The sequence below is a fragment of the Macaca thibetana genome, chromosome 10 (genome assembly GCF_024542745.1).
Source record: "Macaca thibetana thibetana isolate TM-01 chromosome 10, ASM2454274v1, whole genome shotgun sequence".
In the NCBI taxonomy this organism is placed as follows: Eukaryota; Metazoa; Chordata; class Mammalia; order Primates; family Cercopithecidae; genus Macaca; species Macaca thibetana.
The window spans coordinates 90,121,106-90,139,572 of record NC_065587.1 but is presented as its reverse complement, the minus strand read 5'-3'; the positions used below and the strand labels follow the sequence as shown (position 1 = coordinate 90,139,572).

General features: G+C 39.7%; 1 long non-coding RNA gene across 1 annotated transcript; it reads right to left on the bottom strand.

The window, feature by feature from the left end:
- Positions 1-15,673: 15,673 nt before the first annotated feature.
- On the bottom strand, positions 15,674-18,089 carry LOC126929227 (uncharacterized). The gene is made up of 3 exons (XR_007717109.1): positions 18,009-18,089; positions 17,070-17,190; positions 15,674-15,752 (listed from the first exon to the last, which is right to left on the bottom strand). It is a non-coding gene; the product is annotated as an uncharacterized LOC126929227 (long non-coding RNA).
- Positions 18,090-18,467: the final 378 nt, after the last annotated feature.

Sequence of the window (18,467 nt, the reverse complement as noted above, 5' to 3'; positions counted from 1 at the left end):
TCCCCATTGACTTACTGCCTAGGAAGAACAGAGTGGGTGACAAAGAGTTAGAAATCTTCCCATAATGGTAGAAAAGTGATTTCATTCCACTCACCATCTGGTCAGCTCAGCCTATTTTTCAGGCAGAAGATTAGTCGTTTGTTAGGTACATTAACCTCCAATTCTTTACAAAGCCCACCACACACACACAGTTGTGATAGTCCAACACCATGTTTCTCTACCTTTTCTTCTGTCTAAAAATATGCATGAATTTCATTTTCATTTTGGAGAGACTTTAGGGAGTTTATCATGCATATAACACAAATGGTTTCCACTTTTTTCTCAGTAAATAAAAGAAGGCTTTCATAAGACCATAAAAAGAAAGTTGTGTATGGGAGAGTTGTACATTGGTACAGTCATTTTGGAAAGAAATTTGGCAATTTTGTCAAGAATTAAAATGACTTCAAACACTGTGCCCCAAAACTTCACTTCTGAGAATCTGCTCTTAAAAACTTCAAAATAATAAAAAGGCACATCATAAAAATACATTTTATAATAGCAAAAATGGCATGGCATTTTTATAATAGTAAAATTGGAGGCAAACTCAAATTCTTATATTAGGTTATATTTAAATAAATTATTATAAGCTACCTAACAAAATAATTTTAGCATTAAAATTCTAGATATGAATACTACATAATAACCTGAAGACATTTATGCTATATATTAAATTTTAAAAAGGAATGAAAAATTGTACATAGATGATTTGTATCCTTGTAAAATATGAATATGAAAAAAGTCTGTAGGGAAATATACCATTAAGATAAATATTTTTGTAAAAAAAAAAAAAGAAAAAGATGGCTATAGAATGAAAGCACGTTGTATCCAAAGAGTAACTGTTTCCCTCAGTAAGCACCAGCTAGTATATTTTAGAAGCAGTTTCCTGCATATCAAACTACTTTACTATGTGTTTATCATTCCTAGCAATCCTCCTCCCCGGCCATATTTTCAGATTATTCATTAGATTATCAGTATAAATAAAAAGGTAAATGTTTGCATCAGCACTCATTTTAACACTAAAATGGCAAGCCTGTTTCTCCTCTTGATTTAGAGGGCCAAGGTGTAGAAGTCTTTCCATCCTACTCCCAAGGAACCTCCAGATTCTCAGAACAAAGGTAGCATGGGAGAACTGAAGCAATAACATGTCCTGTAATGTTTCATGTAAATTAATTCCCCAACACAGTGGTTTCAGGGTATGTCATTGCAATATATACTCAATAAACACCTTTCCACTTTGGAATCCTTCCAGTATTCTAAGTGGAGAGAGGTTGGTTGACCTAAGAGATTAATAAAGACCTCCCAAACTGCTTGCATTTTAGGGCCAGTATAAAATACAGGTCTCAGGCATTATCACTGGCTGCCAAAGAGCACCACAAGCCGGGGTCAGGGAATATCTGTGAATTTATAGATATCCAACTTCAAAGTCAAATGTAACCTTCCAAAAACTTTTTAAAATAGTTGCCAATGCCATATTGCTCAAGTACTGTAAAACAATTTACCTGAGCTATACCTTTATTTTATAATTAATCCCCCCCGCCAACAATGAGGTGAGAAATCCTTAGTTTAAAACAAAACCTTTGTGCCACCAGTAGACCAAGCAGAATGTAAAGATTATCCAGGATGTGGGGAAGAACATGCCTCTGCTCTATGCCCGGTGCGGGCCTGGCTTTTGGTTGTTTCAGAAGCATCAGGTGTATTCCCTGCCCTCAAAGACCTTTGAATCTTGTAGAAGGACACGATGTGTGAGTAACTGATGCAGCAAATGGTCTCTACTCAGCAGGCAATAGACAGAAACTGGTTTCTATTTCTCTAGCCTCTGCTTCCAATTTGGCCACATCAGATCCCTTGTTCTAGTCCTCATCTTAGGCCTGTCAGAGAATTTCTCCTCTAGTTGCTTTTGATTATTAAATTCAGTACATAGAATTCCACTGAAATCTCCTTTCCTCCTGTCCCCAGTGTGGGCTTCAGCAGAGACCCCGACTGCATGGAGTGTGGAGAAATGGAATATACAGGGTTGGAAAATGATGTTGGGATGAGGAGAGAAGGAAGAAATTTGTCTGATTCTTCAGCTGGCAGCAGCTGGCATTCTTTATCTCCTGAAGTCACTGCTGCCCTGGCTGACAGTGCCTGGCCCTGAGGCCCACAAAAAGGCAGGCTCCATGTATCAGCTCTCCTGGGATATGTGGATAATTTGGGGGAGATCCAGCAGCAGCACCTCCTAAAGTTCCCTGACATGGAGAACTACCTTGCTAAGAATTGTCATCATTCTCCCTTCTGGCAGGCCCTCTCTCCATTGGAGTCCTATGGAAGCCCCCTGTGACCCCCTCAGCACTCCCACTGCCCCCATAGGGATGAAGGGGATAACCCGACCCTGCTAACCTTTCCCTTCTCCAAGGTCCACTCTCCCCTCCCAGTGTCCTGTCGAAGAGATGAGAGGTAGGCTGCTTGTAGGAGTGTTTGTTGAGCTTAGGTGTTACGTGGAGGGGAGGTTCTGGCTTTAGTTGTTAGCTGCTTTCTTAAAATTAGAACATTGGCTCCCAAACTTGGTTGCTCATTAGAATAATTTTGGGAAGTTTTTTAAAACTACCAATACCTGGGCTGGCCCACCCCATGCCAATGATAGCAGAGTCTTGGGGGATAGGCCTAAAAGACAGGGTCATTTTTCAAGAAAGGTGGTTTGAATCTGCAGTCAGGACCCAGAGCAACTACAGTATGAATATTTAGAGTGGAGGTTCTCAGCCTTAGCTGCACGTTGGATTAACCAGAGGGCTTTGAAAAGTGCATATGCTGGGTCCACCCCACAGATTCTGATGTCATTGGCTGGGCGCTTCCACTGCTGTGGGAGCTCCTGTTTTCTGTAGCTGACATCACAGAATCCTAAGAGAAGGCTCCAGGGAGGAGGGGATCCTCAGGCCACAGAGGGCACCCAGGCCTGGTGTACCTCAGCAGCTCTGCCAACCTGAGCTTCGTCTCCTCTCCCTACAGGAGTTTTGCCAGTGATCCTTCATCACCTTTACCCCCACCCACTGCCACCCAGCTGCTTCAGTCACACACTAGGCTGAGAAATAAATCTTCACATCAAACTGTGTGGTGAGGCTTTTAGCTTATTGTGATGAGGAAGATTCAAAACACAGGTTGTACTAATAATAGAAATTTTATATCATCCTTGGTTTACCTTAGCACAAGTTAAGAACAGAGGAACCCTGTCTTGGGCTATCATGGGTCTAGTCTACCTATGGCTGCTACCCTCACAAACACTCAGAAATGATACTGAACTATGGTTTGAGTTTTCCAATATTATCTTTTGTTTTTTCAGCTTACTCTAAAACAAACCCATCTGATAACTTTTCTGGAGCTTTCCGGTGGCAAATTATAAAGAAAATATAACAGGGTGCTGGATGGGAGTCTAGCTTGTGAATGCCTTTCATCTTTCCTTCTCTTCTTTTATCTAAATTTTGTTCAACCTCCAAAGCTCCCCTTCACCTCTTCCTTGAAGCCATTCCTGACATCTCTTGCTTATTAACTCCTATCACTATTAAATCCAAAACCTCAAATATCAATATGCATATTTTGTGTATGTGTCCATATTTTTCTACATACATGAAACATAATGTTGAGCAGGAACTTCTTTGTTGCCCTAGAATCAATGGCTGGAGAAAACAGATTCTAAGTCTCAAGCTGGGCTACACATCAGAATGCCTTGGGTCTCTCACAAGCCACCAGGTGTTCATGCAAAGGTCAGAGGCCTCAGCAAGACTTCTGGAAGATCTGGAGAGGAAAATTCAGACACTGGCAAAGTGACTTTTCATCTGGTAGACTCATCTGGTTTGGTCATAGAATCAGCACTTCTCAGGCAATGTGAGAATGTGGTCTGGGAGAGCAGCGACCTCAGGGTGAGGGGCCCAGTACTGGGGGACAGGGAGGGAAAAGTGGAACTCAACAGCTGTGGACCCTGAATGGTTGAAAACACAGTCAGAATCCTCTCAAAAAAAAACTCCACAGTGGCATTTTGACACAGAAGGTCTTTAAGAGCAAAACTCAGTCATTCAGACTATAGTGGAGTAAGAACAGGGATAACAGCGGTTATGTCTCCAAACAACAGAATTCTCACCTCCATAGTGTGCAACTGCAGCCTAAAGATGCCAAAAACATCTCTCCTTCAAGGAAAGAGGGAAGAAACAGAGTAGCTTCCACGTTCCCAGGCAGGGTACTAAGGATTTTCACAAATGTCATCTCACTTAATTCCCACATCAATCCTTTCAGGATAAATATTAACATTCCTGTTTTCACAGCCAAATAAACCAAGGCTCAGAAAAGTTAAGTACTTTGCTGATGGCAGAGTTGGGATTTGAAACGAGATCTGACCCTACGTCCCTTAAGCCCACTTCAACTCCCAATTTCCTTTGGGAGGCCTCAAGTGACTCCTTTTATCTTTCTAAAGTTTCAGGTAAAGTACATATCCACAGTGTCTCCCATCCTTGTCCAGGTTACCAGGGGAGACCCAGGACAGTGATACCTTGAATTTCCTAGCATTGGACACCAGTCATGGAGGGGCACATTGTCTGCATTTCACCCTGGGAAGAGGATGGCAGGCCAAGAATAAAGGACACCAGTGAACAGGAAAATCTGGGAGATGAGCAAATATGTCCATTTGGGTGATGCCATTATTTATGTTGTCATGCTCTTACCCAGTTTAAAAACAAAGTTTATCATGAAAATTTTCAACTATTCAAAAGAATATATAACAAATCCCCAAACACTCATGCAATTTCCACAGTTACCTAGATGCGGCGACATTTGCTTCATCTATCCCTTTTTCTTGCTGAACTGTATTAAAGCAAATCCCAGACACATCATTTCGCCTCTCCATGATGTAATACACATCTCTAAAAAATGCAAATATTTTGTTACGTAATCACAATGCCATTATTATACCTCAAAAAAAAAAAAGGTATAATACTTGACAGATATGAGACTCAGGTGAAGTAATCAAGGCACCTAGGGCATGAAACTGAAGGAAGCATTGCTCTCTCGGCTGTGCCAATGCAGGGTCAGTGACTCTTTAAAGTTTGTACCCCAAGGCATAGTGTGCCTCACCCCAGGACCAGCTCTGTTATTTGGCACTCAGTCCATAATTTTATTTCCCCTATGGTTTCAAAATTTTATTTCTACACTTTGTTGTTCAAATCAGGATTCAAAAAAGAGCCAACTCTTCCTTACAGTCACCATGTATCTATGCCTTTCATTTAGGACAATCTTCACCCCCTTCTTTTCCAGTTACTGATTTGTTGCAAATACTGGGTCACACTCTGCATTTGTTTCCTTCTTGATATTTTTTTAAGCTTATTTCTCTCTTCTCTGTATTTCCTATGAGTTTGCAGTATATGGTGCTAGGAATACATGCAACCTATTGTTTAGAAAATATTTACTTCATCTATGGTTTTTTATTTATTAGCACAAAATTACCCACAGTAGTGTTTTGTAAGTCATGTTCTCTGCATCTGTAATTATATACCTTTTCTCATTTGCAAAAGATCTCTGTTTTATAACCACAATTCTATTTTATTAATATTTTGAAGAATCAGCTTTGAATTTCATTGAACTACTCTTCTGGGTTCTTTAATCTTTTATTTATTTGTATTTTATCTTTTTATTTATTTATTTATTGAGACAGAGTCTTGCTCTGCCACCCAGGCTGGAGTGCAATGGCATAATCTCAGCTCACTGCAACCTCTGCCTCCTGGGTTCAAGGGATTCTCCCACCTCAGCCTCCTAAATAGTTGGGATTACAGGCACAAAGCTAATTTTTGTATTTTTATAGAAACGGGGTTTCACTATGTTAGCCAGGCTGGTCTTGAACTCCTGACCTCAGGTGATCCACCTGCCTCGGCCTCCCAAAAGTGCTGGGATTACAGGCAAGAGTCACCGCATCCGGCCTTTTTAAAATTTTTAATTATTTTCATAATTCCCTTTTCTTTGTTTTGATGCCTGACACCTCATAGAAGTAGGGACAGGTTGGCCAGGCTGCCTCCAGTTCTAACCAGAAATAGTCCTTCCTAGGACTCACTGAACAGGTGCACCCATTCTGTAGTAGGCCTCCCCAGGAATATCTCGGGATAGTTTCTTCTTTCACTCAATTTCACTTGTTTTCCACTTTTCAAGGATTCATCATTGTTCCAGTACTGCATACAAACCATTTCAAACTTGATGGCTTAAACAGTAACAATTATTTATTTTGCTCAGGAATCTGCAATGAGGTGGGGTTGGACAGAAACAGGTCATCTCTGCTCCGTGTGGCATTACCTGGAAAGGTGCAACTGAGTACTGGGGATCTGCTCTTAGATGGCTCATTTACATGGTTGGTAGCATGGTAGAGGTTATCAGTTAAGAGCTCAACTGGAGATGTGGGCCAGCAGTCTTGGGTCCTCTCCACAGGCTGCTTGGGCTTCCTCACAACATAGAGACTCTGTTCTCTCCAAGAGAACAAAGCACAAGTATGTGACATGTTTATGACTTCTCAGACATCATATAACATCCATTATACTATCTCTATTGGTTGACTCACAGAAATCTATCCAGGTTAAGTGGAAGATCTACACCTTACCACTGGGTAGGAGGAACGTCAAGATCACACCATAGCACGCAGGAAGGGAGATATTGTAGCCAATGCAATCTGCCACTCATTACTTCTGATATTTTTCTGTTTTCCACCACCATTGTGACTTTACATTAAATAAAACTTGCAGTTATTTCTGGGAGCAGGAGCACATATTGATAGGTAATTTCATGTTGTTTTCTCTTTCTGATTAGAACTTTTCAAGCAATTTATAATCATTATTAAAGCTCATTAATGAGCTATTAGATGAGAATTTTTGAGGCTTGGCTAAGTCTCAGACCTTACTCCCTTAAGCACTATGGATTAGCACTTTGTTCTGAAAGACAAATAAGGTCTCTTTTGTGGCTGACACATGGGTTTCCTTTCCAATGGAGAGGAATGGAGGAGCCCAGGAGTTTAGAGGTCACAGACAAAGATTATTTTTCTGCCATGAATGATCAGAAGCACAGTTTGAGCCTGTGCAGCTGAGCAGCAAGGAACAGTAACTGTGTTTGTCCATAGGGAATAGGCAGCCGTTTTCATTCATCTTCAGGCTGGTGAGCCTCTGTGTGCCCCTCCCCCAGTCCCATTTTCCACCCTTCTCTACCCTGCTCTGCTCTGTGCCCTGGGAGTCTGACCTCTCTGTGCCATGTGCTCTGGGATCCTGTGCCCCTCTGGCTTCCAGTTGGGAGATGAGGGAGCAGGAAGAGAAAGGAGCTGGAGTATTTATTCTCCCTTCATAACTTCCTCTATCTGTGGTTAAAGAGAAAATCCAGAGGAAGGGAAAAAAGGAAATATAACTTTTTAAAAGTGAATCACAATGAGATCATACACACCCTTAAATTCATTAAATATTTTTTTAAACCCATGGCTTACTAAAGTTGATACCTGGGTATGCCTTTGTCTTTAATGATAAGAATTATTTTTAGTCTAGATTTAAATACACCTTATATAGTTAACTTACTGAATAGAATTCAAATAAGTATGAATGAGCACACGAAAACTTTTAAATGTTAACTGGCACTAAGTGAATGGTTGCAAAATTTACAAACAATTACAATTTCAATTTTTAAAAATTTGATATTTGGTAAAACACAAAAATTATATTGTATTTCTAATGAACTACATAATGGAACTTGCTGATATGAAAATAATGTAATACTGTTGTGAACAACTCTGTATTTCTGACTTCATTTCTGATTATTTCTCAGTATACACTCCTAAAGAGGAACTACCAGGTCCAAGGCTATAATAAACATTTTCCTGCCCTTGGTCCACACTGCCAAAGCCTCTTCCAAGTTGGCTGTACCAATTCGCACTCCCAGCAGCCATGATGAGAGCCCCAGCCCCAATACATCCTCAGTGGTATCATCAATTTTCAGTCTTTTCTAATTTTATAAGTAAAGTGGTTTCTCATTGCTGTTTTAGTGGACATTTCTTTCATTATGGATGAGTCCGAATTTTTCACAACCTTTTTTGTGTTTAGGTTTATTTTGCAAAATTGCCTATTCTTGTTCTTTGTCCATGTGTCTATAGGGATTCTAGTGCCATCATATTTGGAAGCCATAAATTTTCTTTTTTTTTTTTTTTTTTGAGACAATCTCACTCTGTTGTCCAGGTTAGTGTGCAGTAGCATGATCTTGGCTCACTGCAGTTTCTGCCAGTTTTAAGCCATCACGCCCAGCTAATTTTTGTATTTTTAGTGGAGACAGGGTTCTGTCCCATTGCCCAGGCTGATCTCAAACTCCCGGCTTCAAGTGATCTACCTGCCTCAGCCTCCCAAAGTGCTGGGATTACAGGAGTGAGCCACCACCAAAGCCTGGAAGTCATAAATTTTCATACCTTCTCTTTACTTTTTAGTATTTACAGAAATAAAAGTTTATAAACTCAAGAATGCTAATCTTTCTCTTTGTGATCATTTTCATTAGTTTTATGCTTACAGAGTTTCTCCTCTTCTAGAGATTGGTTAAGTATTTATCAAAATTTTTTCCAAATATTATTACTTTTTATACATTTAATCTTAAATGTATCTAAACTTCACATCAAATTTTTTTTTTCTTTTGTGACGGAGTCTCACTCTGTTGCCCAGGCTGGAGTGCAGTGGCGCCATCTCAGCTCACTGAAACCTCCGCCTCCTGGGTTCAATTGATTCTCCTGCCCCAGCCTCCTGAGTAGCTGGAATTACAGGTGCATGCCACCAGGCCCAGGTACTTTTTGTATTTTTAGTAGAGACAGGGTTTCACTGTGTTGGTGAGGCTGATCTCGAACTCCTGACCTCGTGATCCTCCTGCCTCGGCCTCCCAAAGTGCTGGGATTACAGGTGTGAGCCACCGCACCCAGTCCATAGGATTTTTTTTATTAATTTCCATAGGTTTTTGGGGAACAGGTGGTATTTAGTTACATGAATAAGTTCTTTAGTGATTCTGGTGCACACATTACCTGAGCAGTAGACACTGTACCCAATCCCTCGCCCCATTCCCACTCTTTCACCCAAGTCCCCAAAGTCCATTGTATTATTCTTATAAAATGTACATAGGAATTTAAAAGAGAAGGAAAAACTATGCTTTCCACCAAATAGCTTGCCAACTTTCTCAAGACATTTATTAAATTACTTTCCTTTTATTTATTGATCTGTGATGCTTCTCTTATCAAATCTGTTTGGAGGCTATCTATTCTGCTACATTTATTTCGTTCTTTTTATATCTTAATCACTCTGTTTTAAATACTATAGCTTTAACACATGCTTTTACATTTTATTTAATAGGTGATCTCCTGTGACTGGCTTTAAAATACCTGCTTTTTCTCTTTCTCAGGTGAACTTTAGAATTATTTTCTAAAAGTCCTCAAAAACAAACCTTAAATTGCATTAAGTAAGTTACCTAATTTGAGAATTGGGTCGCATTACCTAGTTTAGCCATCCTTCCCAGAAACACAAGTATCTTCATTTACTGGAGTTTTCTTTTATATTTATTTTTTATTGCTGGGATTTCTTGCTAAGATTAGACGTATTTTTTAATGGAGTGTGCAAATCCTGTTACCTATAATATTTTCAAATTAGATGTTATATGAATTGTCTTCAAGTGCTCAAAAGCATCAGTTAATTTATTTTCCTGGCTGTTATGCATGTGTGTATTTCCACATTAGTTTCAGTTATGCAACCTCTAATTGCTTCTTTTAGGTCTTATCTATCCAGGCAAAATATAATGAAGAAACAAACTTAAGACCAAAATAAAAATTACATGAATATTTCTGATAAAAGGGAAAGAAAGGAGAGTGCTGCTTGTTTGAATTGGATCCTTGGTACAGGTCTTACATTAACTTTCCCTAAGTAGACATAGCTCATTAAAACAAACTACTTAACTTTGTAATGGTTATTCTACTTTACTATGGATTCATCTATGCAGAACATGAAAAGTTAAATGTTCACAGTACTTGTTGCACATAGCTTTTCTCTTCATATCTTGAGTTTCTGATACTGATTTTTCTGTCAAATAGTTCCAGAAGCATTTGGATTTTGCCTTATTTGGACTGGCTGAATCAAATCTGAGTTAATCTGGTTCCCTGATATTAAAGCCACTGAAGAATCCTCCATAATTCAAGGGTCCATATGAAAATATAACATTTTATGTATGTTTGTTATTATTATATTGTATGAGTAATGCCCCCAAATGATTTTGTTTCTGAATGATTCATTTCTGTTGAATTTGGACTTGACACTGGTGATTTCTTCATCTCATTCTTAGAGAACATTTGTTAATATTGAATACATTCGTGTCACCACTACTTTATTTATCAAATAGGTGTATGAATTGCATTTCAAAACGAAAAAAAATCCAAAAACATCTTTTAACTCTAGAAAATACTATTAGAATATTATATTAGAAAGTTTTCCAAATGCAGAACACTTTGCTAAAGATGATGCGAGATTTGTAAAAATAATGCAATCAATGTGCCACCTAAGAGAAAATATTTTATAGATAACACTAGTTCTCAATCCCGAATGTCTGTAAGTTTACATAACTCAACATATGTGAAACTTAATTGCCACAGACATTCTCCCGTGTGTCTCTCAGTCTGCATTTGAATTTTCTACATGGAGTCTCAGTAAACTGCAATTCTTTCCTGATTAAGTGTTTCAGTGTGGCCAGTGACTTTTGAAATTTTTCAACGATTTGCTTAAGTTCCACTTCAGGCACACCATGATCAACCTCTGAATCAACTTTCCCGTTTTCCTGCAGCAAATGCTTTCTGAAGGATACTCATGAGGCCTCCATCACATCTGCTTCAGAGAGCAGTGAGCATCAAGCTATCTGGCCTAAGCTCTGGAGAGCTGGACACTGCTTGATAGTTAGGAGTCCAGTGATATATTTTTCATCCAGGAGACTAAGTAATTCTTTTGAAGAATTTTAAAGAGGCCAAGCCACACAGGGATCCTTGTGACAGCTTAATTGACAAGCAGCTCTCCAACCAGATTGAAATTCCAAATCATCTTTCAGCATTTGTCATATTGATCAATACCATTTTGAATATCTGTGACTAGTTTTCTGAATTTCACCTTAACAAAATTCTGTACATGAGGAGTTCTTTTCTTTCCCTTAACTCCAACCCACAGTCCCTGTCCCCTCCAGTAATATTTAAATTTTTTTTCAGTAGTAACAGTGTTTTGGCAATTGGTTGCTTTTTTAAAGTTCATATTATAGCTAGAAAAATAGAGTACATATGTTTCTTACAGCCAGGAAACAGATAAGAGTACGTTGACAGACTTTTGTCTACTCTGCCTACATTTTTGAGAAAAAACTAGAGATATCAAATATTCAAAGAGGTTAAACATAATAAACTTTCATGTAATTGCAGAACCTTAAGGACAGAAAGGACTACAGGTCCTCCTTGAGGACTACAACTTTACAGATATTGTAACTACAAGTTAATCTATAAACAATTGCAGAATTAAAAACATCTTGGGAGCCAGGCATGGTGGCTCACGCCTGTAATCCCAGCACTTTGGGAGGCTGAGGCAGGTGGATCACTTGATGTCAGGAGTTCGAGACTAGCCTGGCCAACATGGTGAAACCATGTCTCTACTAAAAATGCAAAAATTAGTCGGGTGTTGTGGTGCATGCCTGTAATCCCAGCTAGTTGGGAGGCTGAGGCAAGAGAATCGCTTGAACTCAGGAGGCGGAGGTTGCAGTGAGCCAAGATCACACCACTGCACTCCAGCCTGGGCAATAGAGTGAGACTTCGTCTCCAAAAAAAAAAAAAAAAGCACACAACACATCTTCTTGGGGTCTCGTCATCAAAATCATCAAGATTCACAAATATGTGTGCTATGATGTTTCCTATGTGTCAGTCCCTGTGATTAGTATTCATATAGATTAACTCGTTTAAGCCATATTTTTATCCTCCTAGGAAGATGCCATTATTATTTTCCTTTGTAGATGAGGAGAAGTTTAAGCTATTTCCTGTAGGAAGTGGCAGCTGAGATACAAGCCCAGGATGGATTCCTGAGCACTCAATCTTCATCACTCACTATACTGTCCTGTTTTCTGTCCTTGAGCTTCAGCCAGGAATCAATCCTTGAATCTCCTTTTCCTCCACCCACTCTATTCAATTACTCATTGAATCCCATTGATTCCACCTTGGCTTTCAAAACTGCCAATGCATGGATCTCAAATTTCCATCCTCTCCATGACTGAGCTTGCACCGGCACACATCATCTTTCTCTTCCGCAATGCCTACTGCCTCCCTATCTCAGTCTCCCTCCATTCTAATCAACCCTCTGCATTGGCACAGAGCAAGAACCAAACAAGACCAGGTTCCCCTTTTCAAAAACAAAGATGTGGCCATGCCATTCTCCACTAACGGCAGGATGAAATTTCAAGTTTCAATCTTGCCAAAGATGGTTCAAAGTTCTTAATGTTCAGGTTACAACCCACCTGAACCTGCCATTCGTTCCTGTGAGTCCTGTGGTCCAGTAATCCAAGACTACCCAAAATTACCCACACAAACCAGGGACTTTACTTCCCCTGCGCCTTCGCTCCAATTCTTCCCTCTATTGAAATGTCCTCTCTGAAACAAGCAAATGGAAAAACATTCCATGTTCATGGATAGGAAGAATCAATATCATGAAAAAGAAATTTATAGATTCAATGCTATTTCTGTTAAACTACCATTGACATTCTTCACGGAATTAGAAAAAACTATTTTTAAATTCATATGGAATCAAAAAAGAGACCAAATAGCCAAGACAATCCTAAGCAAAAAGAAGAAAGCTGGATGCATCATGCTGCCCAACTTCAAATTATACTACAAGGCTACAGTAACCAGAACAACATGGTACTAGTACAAAAATAGACACATAGACCAATGGAACAGAATAGAGAACTCAGAAACAAAACCACACAGCTACAACCATCTGATCTTTGACAAACCTGACAAAAACAAGCAATGGGGAAAGGATTCCCTATTCAATATATGATGCTGGGAGAACTGGCTAGCCAAAATTGAAACTGGACCCCTTGATTATACCACATACAAAAATTAACTCAAGATGAATTAAAGACTTAAATTAAAACCCAAAAACTATAAAAACCCTAAAAGACAACCTAGGCAATCCCCTTCTAGACATAGGAATGGGCAAAGATTTCATGATGAAAACACCGAAAGCAATTGCAACAAAAGCAAAAATTGATGAGTGGGATCTAAATCAACTAAAAAGCTATGCACAGCAAAAGAAAACTATCATCAGAGTGAACAGACACCTACAAAATGGGAGAAAATTTGTGCAACCTATCCATCTGACAAAGGTCTAATATCCAGAGTCTATAAGGAACTTAAACAAATTCACAAGAAAAAAAAACCCACAGACACATCTCAAAATAAGACATTTGTGTGGCCTACAAACATATGAAAAAAAGCTCATCATCACTGATCATTAGAGAAATGCACATCAAAACCACAATAAGATACCATCTCACTCCAGTCAGAATGGCGATTATTAAAAAATCAAGAAACAACAGATGCTGGTGAGGTTGCGGAGAAAAGGGAATGCTTTTACACTGTTGGTGTGAGTGTAAATTAGTTCAACCATTGTGGAAGACAGTGTGGTGATTCCTCAAAGATCTAGAGGCAGAAATACCATTTGACCCAGCAATTCCATTACTGGGTATATACCCAGAGGAATATAAATCATTCTATTATAAAGACACATGCACATGTATGTTCACTGCAGCACTATTCACAATAGCAAAGACATGGAATCAACCCAAATGCTCATCAATGATAGACTGGATAAAGAAAATGTGGTACATATCCACCATGGAATACTATGCAGCCATAAAAAGAAACGTGATCATGTCCTTTGCAGGGACATGGATAGAGCTGAAGCCTTTATCCTGAGAAAACTAATGCAGGAACAGAAAACCAAACACTGCATGTTCTCATTTGTAAGTGGAATCTGAATGATAAGAACACATGGACACATCGGGGGAACAGCACACACTGGGCCTGTGGGTGGGGTGGGGAGAGAAAGAGTATCAGGAAGAATAGCTAATGGATGCTGGGCTTAATACCTAGGTGATGGGTTGATCTGTGCAGCAAACCACCATGGCTCACATTTACCAATGTAACAAGGCTGCACATCCTGCACATGTACCCTGGAACTTAAAATAAAAGTTGAAGAAAAAAAAAAAGAAATGCCCTCTCCTTTATCCTACCTCTGATTCCTATTTTCTGCTAATTGAAAGCCTACGCTTTCTTCAAGACCCTGCTCAAGTGCTGTCTCCTTTGCAAAGCCTTCTTTGACTCAAGTTGGAAGTATTTGCTCTCATGAGACTTTCAACAGATCCACACTACTTTGTTCACAATTCAGAAATGTAAAATTCTCTGAAAACTAAGTTTTTTTGTAATTTTGATGCAAACTTTTTTGGTGGCCTGACCTAATTTGAACTGACATGAGACTCTTTGTAGTCAAATACAGATATTCATGCTTCACTTTAGAAATATTGGCTTTACTTTAGAAATCAAAATTGGGTTTGATTACTGCATGCTGGCCCAGATCCCACTGGAGAGTTATATAAAATATAGTATATGTGTCACATTGCCTTAAATTCTGAATTTCATAACACATCTGCCTCAAGTCTTCCAGATGAGGGACTGTAGCACTCACCATAGTATTTGGCACTAAAGTTAGTTATCATCTATCTCACCACCACCCAAAGGCAGGAATTATGACAGTTTCATCTCCACAGGACCAGGCATATATATGTGGCTGACATCACCACATTCTTTATGGAAAGCAATGAGGGGCATCAGGTCTGAGTGAACCTCGCTACCTCCTCCATTCCCAAGTAGTTAAACCCAGCCCTGGCTCTCACTCAAGTTCCAGAACAACATTATCAAAAGCCTAATGGTAAATCTCTCATGGATGTTTCTAACTTTACCCAAATTACTTTATTTCTCTCTCCCTTCAAACCATCTCCTTCTTCTTTAGGAATTTCACTAAAATTCCTAACCACTCATTCTAGCTTCAAACTACAAGACTGATTTAACTCCTCTCTTTTACTCCCTCCCTCCCTCTGCCAGCCCATCCTCTCCTCCACCCTTAGCCTCTAACAAGGGCTGGGCCTGGCTGGCTAGAAACCTGCCCAAGTGGCTGGTACTAATGACACCATCTTACTGGATTGTAGCCCACATTCCTTAACATAAGAGTCAGAGCCCTTCCCCATCCAGGGGCAGTGTGTCTTTTGGCTTTACCTCTGCGTGACAGACACATCATACCATCTTTGCATTCCCTCACTCTTCTGCATGTGCTGTCCCGTCTACCCTCCCCGAGCCCTCTACCTGATGATCCTACTTATTTCTCAAGGCCCAGTTTAAATATCGCTTCCATTATCAAGTCTTTCCTTATCCTTCCTATGAGATTTAATTGCACCATATTTAATTCTCTGTGTTCCCAGAGCACTTGATTTGAACCACTGTTTTAGTGCCATCTGCAAACTAAAGGATAGCCCAGTTAATGGCATACATACCTGTCTCTCCCTCCAAATTTTAAACTCCTAAGAGGCAGGGCCATGTGGGATTCAGTTTTTTTATTTCCAGCAACTCCCAAGCACATCGTAGGCTGTCAACAGAAGTTTAAAAGGACTTTCACTTCTGCACGCTGCAATTACTCTGGTTGCCCTGAGGTATCTCTAGCAAAGTCCACCAATCTTATTTGAAGTGCCTTTGTTATTAGCCCAATTACAGCTCTTCATTCCTTTTTCTATGGCTCATTTTCGGTTGGTGCCATACATAAAGCCTTGGCTTCCACTTTGCTTCTTACCTCTTTCCTGCCCTGAGTCCTGTCTGGTATCCTGAACTATCCTGACGTCCCACCTTCCTCTTTCCTGCTGTCTTCTCTGGAACCTGACTTTATGGAAGAGGTGGGATTATACCCTGACTTGCAAGAATGGTAGAGGCAATCATTCAATTCTCTCCAAAGATTTTCATCCTATTCTTTTGTCCCCATTCTCCAGCCTCTGCCAGGTGAGCTGTGCTCTGCACTGGGTGTGACCCTGTAGGCTTCACAGCTACTGTATTTAAGCTCCTCGAGAGACCTCACAAAGCATCCAGTATAAACCCTTCAACTTGCAGGTGAGAAAACTGAGACTCAGAGAGGTATGAAGACTTGTCTAAGGTCACCTAGGCAGTTGGCAGCAGCCTTTTGAGCCCACTGCTTTTTCTACTTTACATCACCTCTGGTAAAAGAGCTTCCCAGGCCAGGCACGGTGGCTAATGCCTGTAATCCCAGCACTTTGGGAGGCTGAGGTGGGCAGACTGCTTGAGGTCAGGAGTTTGAGACCAGCCTGGGCAACATGGTGAAACCCTGTCTCTACAAAAAATAACAAAAATTAGCTGGGTGTGGTGTCGTGCACCTGTAGTTCCACTGTAATTCCAGCTACTTGAGAGGCTGAGATGGGAGGATGGCTTGAGATCAGGAGGTGGAGGGTGCAGTTAGCCAGCATCGGGCCACTGAATTCCAGCCTGAGCAACAGAGCCAGACCCTGTCTCAAAAATAAATAAAAAAAAATAAAAGAGCTTCCCATATCATCACTCATAATTTTGAAAGTCTTCCCATAAAAGCCTATTTCACAGCCCTAGCTCATATTATTTAGTAACAAGCAGTCATGTTCCAATTTTTGATAGTTGAATGTATTTTATTTCTTCATGTTTGCTAAGTAGGCTTTCATGTATTATAAATAACACAGGAGGACAATATCTCACATATGGAAACTAAATATTGACCTCTATTTTGGTAGATAATTGTAAAATAATAACTACCTGAGGAAAAAAATTCAGATATGATTTTCTATGTCATATTGTCTTCAATAACACTGGATTTGATTAACATGGAAAAAGAAAACCATAGCTGAAAAGAGAAATAATATTATTTACATACTGGTTTGTTTGTATGTCCTCAAAGACACTGTAATGTAGCACAATTTCAATGATTGTCACAAAATTGGTAGTTCTCAACAGCACCGAAGACGCTCCATTGACCTGATTGTTTCTGGAATTCACTATAAAAGAAAGATAAGGATAATTTTCCTGGGATTATTGTCAAGCATCTGATTGTGTAAGCAACTACCATTTTCAGGTGTTTTCTAAGCATAAAAGCATAGCAAACAGAAAGCAGTGATTAGGAAGAAATCCACAAAACATGTTATAGTCAAACCTTCTTGCATGTTCCTGTATTTGTTCTGTCTTCTTCAAAATTAAAAAATCAGACCAGGGGCAGTGGCTCACACCTATAATCCCAACACTATGGGAGGCCGAGGTGGGCAGATCACTTGAGGTCTGAGTTCGAGACCAGCCTGGCCAACATGGTGAAACCCCATCTCTACTAAAAACTACAAAATTAGCCAGGCGTAGTGGTGGGTGCCTGTAGTCCCAGCTACTCAGGGGGCTGAGGCACGAGAATCACTTGAACCCGGGAGGCAGAGGTTGCAGTGAGCCGAAATCACGCCACCACACTCCAGCCTGGGTGACAAGAACCAAACTCCGTCTCAAAAAAAAAAAAAAAAAAAAAAAAAAAAAAAAAAAAAATTAAATTAAATTTAAAAAATCAAAGAAGACAGAAACTATTACTTACTGGTTTCACCTTTACTTAATACTACCTTCCCAAAGATCATGTAAATGTTCTTCCTACTTCTTGTATTTGGCATGTGTTAAGTGCTTTATTTTTTAAAAATCTTCTAAACAATGCGTGTCTCATTTCCAAAATAAAATGTCTTCCCCAACTCCTAAGGGAAGTATATGCAACTACAAACAGAAGTTTAATGATGCCTAATATGAGTTTAACTATACAACCATTCATGTGATGATGTGCCTCCCTCACTTTACAGTAGGATGTCCAATCTTTTGGCTTCCCTGGGCCACACTGGAAGAAGAAGAATTGTCTTGAGCCACACATAAAATACGCTCACACTAATGATAATTGATGAGCTAAAAAAAAAAAAAATCAAAAAAATCTCACAATGTTTTAAGAAAGTTTACAAATTCATGTTGGACTGCATTCGAAGCCACCCTGGGCCACATGCAGCCCATGAGCCATGGGTTGGACGAGCTTGCTCTACAGTAAGTTCCATTAAGCACAAATGGTTTGGTTTGGTTTCCTCTGGTAGCAGGTACTCCTTTTAAATGAAATTCTCCTAATTTTGTGTTTGTCTGACGTTTCCTTAAGATTATAGTGAAAATATTCTAATGACTATTAGAGTGAGAATCCTCTAAAAATACTCAGCCAGAATACTGCACAGGTGATGTCATGTCCTTCTCAAGGTAATGTATTTGAAGGCAC